Below are 11,802 nucleotides of genomic sequence, written 5' to 3' on the forward strand. Positions count from 1 at the left end.
CTAGAATGTACTGTCGGATGTGAGAATTAAGTTGAAATCGCAATGCGATTAATATAACTTGAAGTAATCGCACTGCAATTTCAACTTAGAGCTGGGTTTCTAATGGGTCAGCTTGCTAGAATTAACGAAGTTAACGAATATGGAATATAGCAGTGCTAAGTTGAAATCGCAATGCGATTACTTCAAGTTATATTAATCGCATTGCGATTTCAACTTAGCACTGCTATATTCCATATTCGTTAACTTCGTTAATTCTAGCAAGCTGACCCATTAGAAACACAGCTCTAAGTTGAAATCGCAATGCGATTAATATAACTTGAAGTAATCGCATTGCGATTTCAACTTAGACCTGGTTTACTATGGTTGGCCTGGTAGAATTAGCGAAGATGACAAATATGACGAATGTATTCGTCAAATTCCTCAAAACGAAGATAACAAAATATTCTCCATCCTTCGTTTTAGCTCCATATTCGTCAACTTCGCTAATTCTAGCAATCAAATAGGAAGGTTGACTATAGAGACAGCTGTGTTTAATTCGCTATGTGATTATATTACTTTGCTTTTTTTTTAAAATAAATAGAATAATTATAATAATTATCAAGTATTATAATTATTCTATTTATTAAAAAAAAAGCTAAGTATTATTATCGCATAGCGAATTAAAAACTTAGCTGTCTCTAGTCAACTTTCCTATTTGATTGCTAGAATTAGCGAAGTTGACGAATATGGAGCTAAAACGAAGATGAAGAATACTTTGTTATCTTCGTTTTGAGGAATAGGACGAATACATTCGTCATATTCGTCATCTTCGCTAATTCTAGATATCAAACCAATAGGAAAGTTGCCTTAAAGAGGACCTTTCACCCAAATAAAGTATCTAAACTGACTATATAGACGTGTAGAGCGGCGCCCAGGAATCCCCCTGCACTTACTGTTATCCCCGGGCGCCGCTCCGTTCTCCGGTTATAGCCCCCTGACGAAGGCACGCCGAAACGCGCGTTGGGGTGGCGCCATCCTGGATTGTCTGTTCACACAAGGTTCACTCTAGGTAAGCTTTAGGTCATAGTCTCCCTCCCATGGCTTTGTGCTGCCGTTGTTGAGATACCTCACCTGGCTTTTTCATTGCTTTGCTGGTCTTATACATTCCTGTATTACTTCTTTGGTCAGCACACTATGCACTACAGCCGTGGTTGGTTCTCTCACTGACCTTTCCTTACCTTATACCATCCTATATATTTTTTGTCATATTTGGCCCACGGGCTGGTCATTGTACCTTATACATTCTCTTATGACCTTACCAATATTGTACTATGTATTTTGTGACCTATGTGTTCATCCAGGTTGGCGCTTATTTTCTCCTTTCCCTGCTCCCACTACCCTGTTCATGGCATCACCTGTATGTGTGTTTTTAATCATGTTTTGATACAATAAAATATTTATTCATCAATTATTCTTTTTGGTACTTTGAGCTTCCTTTCTCTTCCTTTGTCTCCCCAAAAAGGACCTAGCCTCACTGTCAGGGTTTTCAATTAGCCGGAGCACCTACAGATATAGAGGTGACTGAGGAAGTTCATGTTCCTGACTTTGACTCTACTATCACAATGGTACGGTCATTGTCAGTTAACGCCTTTTCCAACAACTGATGTTCCTCTTGCAGGGAGTCAGAAGACTCATGACATGGGAGCACATCACCTTCAGAAATATAAATAAAAAAATTATTACATGTAGTTTCATAGTAAAATTTTTATAATTAGTTAATATACAGTACCTCAAAATAAAAAAAAAGAACATCTGGAAGGAGTTAAGATAAAAAGTCTATTTTTGGAAATGCTGGAGGGTGTTACTTTACATTTATTGATGAAAGTTATAAGATCCTTACTTTTCATACAGATGCTCCACAGACTTTTTTGTCTGGCATCACTTGTTTTTTGTCAGTCAACACTGTTTTTCATCCTCTCTCTTACAGGACTGTTGACTGGGTTTTGTTTAAGTGTTCACTTGTTTAATATGCCTGCTAGATAAAGGCATATGCAATAAATGAACTTTGAGATCCTGTGTGGTCTATCTAATAAATCATGGAAAAAGTTGGCCGAAAAGTTTCTGTAGTGCATTGGTGGTGTTGAAAGTGGTTAGAGGAGGGCACTCATACATGAATAGATGGTTCTGGATGGTCAAGACAGACAGATGCACATCAAGATCGCTGTATAAAAATAGTTGCTGTATATCAAAGAACAGCAACTGCATCACAAATTGGTTCTACAGTAGCTGCTGCAGTGACCACCCAGACCGTAAGACCTCTCCTGACAACATTGTCAAGAGCGCCTGCACTGGTGTTGCAAGAGAGCCCATTGGAGGCATGAATATCAAACAACAGTTTTTAGTGATGAAAGTCGGCTCTGACTTAGTAACATAGTTTATAAGGCCGAAAAATGACATTTGTACATCCAGTTCAGCCTATTATCCTGCAAGTTGATCCAGAGGAAGGCAAAAAAAAACTGTGAGTTACAAGCCAATTTTCCCCACTTAAGGGGGGAAGAATTCCTTCCTGACTCCAATAAGCAATCAGAATAACTCCATGGATCAACGACCCCTCTCTAGTAGCTCTAGCCTGTAATATTATTACACTCCAGAAATACATCCAGGCCCCTCTTGAACTCTTTTATTGTACTCACCATCACCACCTCCTCAGGCAGAGAGTTCCATAGTCTCACTGCTCTTACTGTAAAGAATCCTTTTCTATGTTTGTGTACAAACCTTCTTTGCTCCAGACGTAGATGATGCCACATAAGAGTTTGCAGGAGAGCTGGAGAGCACCTACTGCCTACTGCCATCATGCATAATGCGGAGACACACAGGCCCAACAGCAGGTGTCATGGTGTGGATCACCATTACACATGTCCACATTTAACTGTTCATTTATCTCAACATGGCCAGATACAGTATTTGTAACACGAGATGCACTACGTAACAAATTTTAACACAATATCCCAAACTTGTGCCACTGCAAATACTAAATGTGCCCACAATACAACTGTTCAGACAATTGTGTTACTAGCTAAAATCTGTACAAGTCATTAGCATAAGACCTGGCAGAAACCTTTTATACTGTACATATAGATCAGGGGTCTCAAACTCGGCTAAACACGTGGGCTGAGTTTTGTCCACTGATAACCCCTCTCCCACTGGCAGCAGTAAAATTCCCAGACAACCCCTCCCCCTGGCAGCAGTATTGTCCCCTGACAACCCCTCCCCCATTGGCAGCAGTATTGTATCTTGACAATCCCTGTGAGTTCCACAGCATAGTTGCTTTGTCAATGGTCCATGTCCACCGTTGTCCCACCCTTTCTTTGTCAATCAAATTGGAGAGGACGTGACAGTTACTAAGAGAGAGCTGAACCTCTAACTATAAAGACAACACCCTTGTTGCTCCTAGAGGCCAAATGACAGATGTGCCAAATTTATCATGAAACTTTTGATAAATGAGGCACACCTTTTGTCAACTCTAAGTGAAATAAAAACTAACTTTAAAAATTCTCATCTCATGAAAGTTTTATCTTTTTTCCTGAATATCCTTTCATGGTAGCCCTATATCAAAAGTTCTCCAGCACCTATAAGAAAATATCCGAGATGCCAAGATGGAATCATTTTCATTTGAAAAGACAGAGCTTCTCTTCTTGGGATATATCATCTCTGGGACTGGACTTTGCATGGATCTAGGAATAACTTCTGAACTTCAGGATGGTCTTTCACCAGTGTATATAGAGCTAGACAACTTTTTTAAGTTTTGCCAATAACTACAGTCAGTTTATCAGAACTACTTGAGAGATGAGTGCATTTCTAGCGATTAGTTTTGTTTACAATTCATTACATTTTTCAAAAAATTAAATTAGTGGCCAACGCAATTCTACACAACTCAATGGTGCTCTCATTGGCCTGAAAATTGGCATATCACACTGAGGTCTTTCTCAATTTTGTATTACATACGTTTGCTTTTTCTCTCATCCTGTTCCCCCTTTTAAGCTCCTTAACACAATGGCAGCAATAGCAAATAATGTCAAATTGACAATGACATATTGTATATAGCTATGGGTAAATGCAGTTGATGGTATTAACAAAAAGACAACAACAACAAAAAAAAACACTAACATTTGTCATGCTTTTAATGTTAGAAACATTTCAAAAATTGCCCCTTATCGGGCGCAGATGGTGTTTAAACATACACTGTGTTATTAGGAAAAAACTGTGGCTTGTTTGAACCAGACATCCAGAAATGATGCCTTAACAGGGACAGATGCCTGCCCCTGTTTATACACACACATTAATGTTATAAGAAACAGTGGCTTGTTAAGCATAAGCATCCAAAAATTATGTGTTAACGGGAGCAGAATGCCTGCCAGTGTTAATACACACACAAGTGTTGAATGTCAAAAGAAACGGTGGCTTGTTCTGAATTTGAACGAGTCTGGAAAAATTCTCCTTTTTTTTAGGAGCAGAAGAACAGTGTGGATGTTGAAAGGGTAAGGTGTTTAAGGTTAATTGTGCAGCAATAGTAGCTCTAGCAGACGCAGCACAGCATGCAACACGGGTATACTAATGGCGTTATTGCAGTAAAATGCCTATGCTGTAACTGAACAGTATCTTACAGCATTACAACGTGTACAATAACGCAGGCATATTAATGGCATTATTGAAGTAGAATGCTTTTGCTATAACTGAACTGTATTTTTCAATAATACAATATATTTATGCACGGAAATGCTATAAAAATTCCCAATTACAAATGGTAAATTGAGATGTTAGGGAAAAAAGGGGGCAATTGCTCAGCATTTGCAGCAGAATGTATGCTATTGGGGAGCTGGCACTAAGCCTATGAACATTAGAAACCTGGGGTTTTTATTACAAAAGCTGACTGTCCATATGCAGAAAACATGAGTTGTTGCAGGATTTTGTAATGCAAAACTTGCCAGCAAGCTGTATGAACTATGGAACAGCACATAACTCAGAGTTCCATCTCCCTATAGTGTCGCAAATAGAGCTACTGGCTCATATCTGTAGTAGGCTAATAGCCCAGGAGAGGCATGTGTTACAGAAGGTCCCATCTGTTTGAAGCCACCTTGTCGTGGGTAGATAGGCCCGACATATTTTTGATCAAAATTATGGGCAAAGAGCTTCTACTTTTTCTTACAGTAAATAAAGCAACAATGCAGTTTCCCTTTTTTTCTCATGAATTCACTGTTTACTTCACTGTCTTTTTGCATTAAGTAGTGTGCACTTGTAGTTCTATGTATGTATTGTAGTAGCTTTTTGTCAGACACACCCAAGACACATCCTGTCAGGTCACAAGGTGAACACAGAATGATGTTCTATGGCGTTCTCAGCACAAGAACCTTCCAGAATCCTGCCTCCTGATTGTCTGATCAGACTCCTTTCCCAGTGTCATCTGATCCTTTGTCCTCCTTCTGTTTTCCCTGCCAATTTTCACAGTAAAATGGAATGGATCGCCATTTTGTCAGATTCATCTGGCAGATGAATTTTGGTGACATTCCTAATGAAACTATTCTTATTGCGAGCAGTTGACTCTGGAAGACTGTCATCATCTCTTAGATGTTTTTCAACACATGATGACACCATTTATACTGACCATATAAACTTGCAATACCTTAGGTCAGATCAGTGTCTGGACCCATAGCAAACCAAATTGTGCCTCTTCTTTTTCCTGATGCCTTATTTAGATCCCTTGAGCCAGCTGATGTAGAGACTTTCCAGTGCTATGACCTGCTTGCAGTGGTGCAGCTACAGATTATGGAACATTGGTAAATCAATTTGGGAAACCTTTGTACCTGCTGCCCACAGACCCAAGTTATTATCCTTTCCTCGTAAATCTCTGCTTGTGATGGAGACTTCAAAGCAATTGTGTAATTATGCAGTACATTAACATTACCCAGGTTTTTCTTATCTAAGTGCAGTATGTGAAATAACCACCAGAGGTCAGTACAGGATAGACATTATTAGTCAGAAAATATAGTATGCGGAGGATTTGTCAGTCTATGCTATAGATATTGCTATAAGGTCTAGAAGTTGGGCAGGAAACAATCAGGTGCAAGAATATTATACCATTTAGTGGGGAATAACAACTGGGTGGCTTTTGCTTCCAGCACTAAACTGTGGGTTTTCTGATATATTGTACTATTATACATACCTGTAAGTATAACTCTTATTTTTTTTTTTTTTTATATGTAGGGCAAGTGAGTGATTATTTTTGCAATATAAATTTTTGCGGATTTAGAGCTTGTTTTAATTGCAAAACTGCCTCTGAAGTCATCTTTTCAGGTTGACTTGCTATGGAAAACCCATCTACACATTTAAGAAAAAAAATGAAAGTTAAAGGGGTAATCCAAAGTCTAAAAGATCCCCCCCCAATGCCTAGGCCTCCCGTATACATTATATTTACCTGCGTACCGGCACCCACGTCGCTCTGGATCTCTGCACGGCCGCTGCTGCATCTCCCCGTCACATGGATTAAAACATCGGGGGACAGGAGGGGGGGGGGGTTGTGGTGCAGCCAATAGCAGACCACAACAGGGACGAGTCTCCCCAGCTGCTAGGGATGCTGGTCACCATTGCGGCCAGCTATTGGCTGCACTCCAACCACCCCAGCGACGGGGAGATGCAGCAGCGGCCGTGCAGAGATCCAGAACGATGTGGGTGGCGGGGAGCAGGTAAGTATAATGTATACGAGGGGCCTGAGCATTGGGGAGATCTTTTAGACTTTGGCTAACCCCTTTAAACTTTAATGATTGCTTCCTATGCTGCTGTTTTAATTTTACTGACATTAGGTGGTGGAGGGGCCATCTTATTTCGCTATGGGGCCCTTTGCATTCTAGTAATGGCCCTGCACAAGTATGTAAAGTACCATTGTTCCAGGAGTTTTTGTCATTAGTAGAGTATGCCCACACGTGATGGGCAGTGCAGGAATGGTATGAATTTTGTTGCAGAATTCATCACAGTAACGCCGTGAGTTTTCCCGCAGACTTCGTTCTTTGAATTGCAAATGGTAAAATTTGCAGCACAAATTTCCAAATTGTGTGGATGAGATTTATGCCTTCTACTATATTGGCTGTGGACTTTGACGTGTGGAAACACCATTCCTGTAGATACATTTAATTAATGCTAGTTTGTGAAGCATGCTCACTGAAATGAAAAAAAACTGCAAATTTCGATCTACCATATCCTGCAGTTTACCCCTTAAATCACCAAAACTGCCTTTTTCAAAAGTTAGTAGCCTACAATTGCACCATGTGGTAAATCAATTTCGATTTTCATTTGCTGTTGGTTATGTCCTGCATTGGAGCCTTGTAACGTAGTAAGTAGGTAATCTTTGGTAAGAAGGAAAAGGTGTGGTTAGTGTCACATGATCTAATGATGTCACAACACATTTCACTGCCCTAAGGCATGATGTGTCAAGAGACACATCAGGAAGTAGGATTCAAGCATGGGGGATATGAGAAAACTGCAAATGAGGTAAATGTGAAAACAAAATACACAGTGAAATACGCTGCCGAAAAAGGCCTGGCATTTTTATAAATGTGTTCACCAAACAGCATAAGGTCATTCATAAAGGGGTGTTCCAGTTTCATCAAATAATGGTTGTTGTTTCTACAGGGTGAGTCAAAAGTCTCAGGATACCCTTTTATTTCAGAAACCAAAGGGAAAATGAAATACCTGAATACCCCAGCAAGTAATAGGTGAGGGGGCCTTTCTTGTAGGCTATGTCCAGAACATGGCAGCCATCTTGAAATTCACAATATTGGATCAAGGGCAAAGTTTTCCAATGGCAAGGGGTCATGTAGTACATCAAAAAAGACCTGAATTTTCTCAGAAATCGATTGCCACACACAGATTTGCAATATCTCCTGTGGTTCAAAAGGTATCAACACATACATTTTAAAACTTCAAAGCTCTGTGATCGACACCCGGAACAACACACTGAACACATCAAATAGCTGTGCATCACAGGAAAAGTTCCAGGTTGTACTTTCTGTGTTGAACCACAAGAGATATTGTAAATCTGAATACGCCAATCGATTTCTGGGAAAATTCTGGTTTTCTTTCATATGCTACATGACCCCTTTTCCCATTTGAAAAATTTGCCCTTGATCCAATATGGCGACTTTCAAGATGACAGCCATGTTCCAGACATAGCTTAAGCTTAAGATAGGCCCCCTCACCTATTACTTGCTGGGGTATTCAGATATTTAATTTTCCCTTTCGTTTCCAAAATAAAAAGGTGTCCTGCAGCTTTTGACTCCTCCAATTACTTTTTATTGTACAGGGTAAGTGCAAGACAGGAAATATAAAGAAGGAGGATCATAAGACCCAAGGTGGTATGTGTGTGTATATACACACAGGCAGGCATTTGCTACCAAAAATGGAAAAAAGTTTGAACCATAAAAATGAACATAAAAAATCCAAAGCAGTGTAAGGTATTTTTAAAAAGAACTTGAAATAATGAGTTGCCTACAGTCCTAGGAGACCCCAGAATGTCATCCACAACTTTTTAGTTCATTTGGAGCATTTTCAGTTTGGGTCCAATTTATTCGGACAACTAATCAAATTGCCAGATCATTTCGGCCAAATCAAATCCAAATCGATTTTCAAGAAATGTACCTATCAGCTTTTAAATATACAGGGTGGGCCATTTATATGGATACACCTTAATAAAATGGGAATGGTTGGTGATATTAACTTCCTGTTTGTGGCACATTAGTATATATGAGGGGGGAAACTTTTCAAGATGGGTGGTGACCATGGCGGCCATTTTGAAGTCGGCCATTTTGAATCCAACTTTTGTTTTTTCAATAGGAAGAGGGTCATGTGACACATCAAACTTATTGGGAATTTCACAAGAAAAACTATGGTGTGCTTGGTTTTAACGTAACTTTATTCTTTCATGAGTTATTTACAAGTTTCTGACCACTTATAAAATGTGTTCAATGTGCTGCCCATTGTGTTGGATTGTCAATGCAACCCTTTTCTCCCACTCTTCACACACTGATAGCAACACCGCAGGAGAAATGCTAGCATAGGCTTCCAGTATCCGTAGTTTCAGGTGCTGCACATCTCGTATCTTCACAGCATAGACAATTGCCTTCAGATGACCCCAAAGATAAAAGTCTAAGGGGGTCAGATCGGGAGACCTTGGGGGCCATTCAACTGGCCCACGATGACCAATCCACTTTCCAGGAAACTGTTCACCTAGGAATGCTCAGACCTGACACCCATAATGTGGTGGTGCACCATCTTGCTGGAAAAACTCAGGGAACGTGCCAGCTAGATGAACAGTTTCCTGGAAAGTGGATTGGTCGTCGTGGGCCAGTTGAATGGCCCCCAAGGTCTCCTGATCTGAACCCCTTAGACTTTTATCTTTGGGGTCATCTGAAGGCAATTGTCTATGCTGTGAAGATACGAGATGTGTAGCACCTGAAACTACGGATACTGGAAGCCTGTGCTAGCATTTCTCCTGCGGTGTTGCTATCAGTGTGTGAAGAGTGGGAGAAGAGGGTTGCATTGACAATACAACACAATGGGCAGCACATTGAACACATTTTATAAGTGGTCAGAAACTTGTAAATAACTCATGAAAGAATAAAGTTACGTTAAAACCAAGCACACCATTGTTTTTCTTGTGAAATTCCCAATAAGCTTGATGTGTCACATGACCCTCTTCCTATTGAAAAAACAAAAGTTGGATTCAAAATGGCCGACTTCAAAATGACCGCCATGGTCACCACCCATCTTGAAAAGTTTCCCCCCTCACATATACTAATGTGCCACAAACAGGAAGTTAATATCACCAACCATTCCCATTTTATTAAGGTGTATCCATATAAATGGCCCACCCTGTATATTCTGTACCAGTTCTTGTTTTCAAGATCTCTGCTTGCTGTTGTTCAATGGGAAGTTTTTTTATCTACTCCCAGAGAATGTAAATCTGTCCTGGTCATGTGATAAACACAAGGGTGCAGGGCTCATCACAAGGCATCTCGCTAATAACTGTAACAAGCTAAGCACCTGTGAGTCCATCACATGACCAGGATGAATTGTTTCCATTGGCAGTAAACCGTAAAGGTTCCTATCGAAAGACAGCAAGCAGAGATCTTGACAACCATTAGGAATTTATACAGAAAGTATTTATGGAAAACTTTAGCACAATTTTAATGCAAAGAATAGCCTTTTTGGAATACCCTTTTAATGATTCAGACCTTTTGAATGCCTGATAGTCCATTCCATGGTGATGGCAGCTTGTTGGTATTTCCTGAAAACTAGAATGCCAAGCCTTGAGCCATCTTCACCAACCTATCCGTGTAACAAATCTGATTGAAGGTTTCTTTGAGTTGCAACGGCTCTGTTATACTGTTTATTTATGACATTTGACTTCTCTTTCCATAGGTGGCAGCAGTCGTCCACCCAAGACATCGTAGAGCACCATAATAAAAAGCAGGTATAGCAAATAAACAGCAATTATAACTCATAAAAGCGGTATTTACAAACTGAAATAAATATGTCAACCCTGCACTCATGACTTTTAAATACATACATATCACAATTGCAAGGAAGAGTAATTAGCAGTTGCTTAGATGGGTGGTACTGGGCAGATACCTATGCACTTGAATGTTGCACCCTGAATTTAAAGAAGTTAGAATGACCTTAAACTAACTACTGGATGCCCTGTAATCAATAGTGAAATCTGACAGCAAATGCTCAGTTCCCCTGCAGCGCCACAACAGGTGAAGTAAGGCATTACAGAGTTTTTATTTATAAATGTAAATAGATGTGGATATGGTAGTTCCTCCAGAGTGAAGCACTCTCTTTGTATCTGCTCTTTGCTCTGGCCTATAGATATTCTAAATTGGAAATTAGTTTTATACACAAGACAATCCCTTTAAGAATATACTCCTATGTAGCTGAGAGGAGGAGACTGGACATTTGCTAGTTTAGTGCCAGTTGTCATTGCTTAGTTAGCTGTATCAAATTATAAAGTGAATATGAATGAACTGTAAGATTCCTTCATAACGTCTCAATACAACCCATTGCTCCACCGTGGTATATGTTATAAAGAAAGGGTAAGTGAAAGGACAGAAATCAGTGGACATGCAAATATAAGGGGGCATTTGGCTGACAAGTTTTTAAAGGGGTTGTCCGAGAGCTAAACCTGGACATACCCATAATTTCACCCAGGCAGCCCCCCTGATGTTAGCATCGGAGCATTTTATTTACAGGCAAGGGCAGCGCTAACGCCCGCTCATCAGTGCCGGTGACATCACTGGGCTCACTGCTGGGCGCAAGCCTCCGACTGGCAGCGCTGTGGAGAGCGCGGTTCGTCACCGAAAACTCCAGAAAATGGCTTTTCCCTGAGCAATTCAGCACAGGGCAAAGGAGAGCATCGGAGCATGAACTGCTCCGATGCTCAAGTAAGGAGGGCTGCCTGGGTGAAAATGGGGATATGTCCGGGATAAGCTCTGAACCTGAACCTTTAACTCGAAAATTTGAGTCAATTTATAAGTGATGAGCTCCAAATTCATATAAATTACAGATGGATGTTTTATGGCAGAGGTCGGTGCTCAACCGCGCTCCACTCCTCCCGATGGGTACGGGCACAGGTCTGCTCACATCCCACATTGCTCCCGTGTCCTGGTGGCTCTGACCTGCCGGCGTTCCCCTTCTCCCACCCAGTGGGCCCAGCCGCTGGAGTAGCGCTGCCAGCGTTCTTCACCTCCACACTGTCTGAGGCCGGTCTCTGCT

This window comes from Bufo bufo, chromosome 1 (genome assembly GCF_905171765.1).
Source record: "Bufo bufo chromosome 1, aBufBuf1.1, whole genome shotgun sequence".
In the NCBI taxonomy this organism is placed as follows: Eukaryota; Metazoa; Chordata; class Amphibia; order Anura; family Bufonidae; genus Bufo; species Bufo bufo.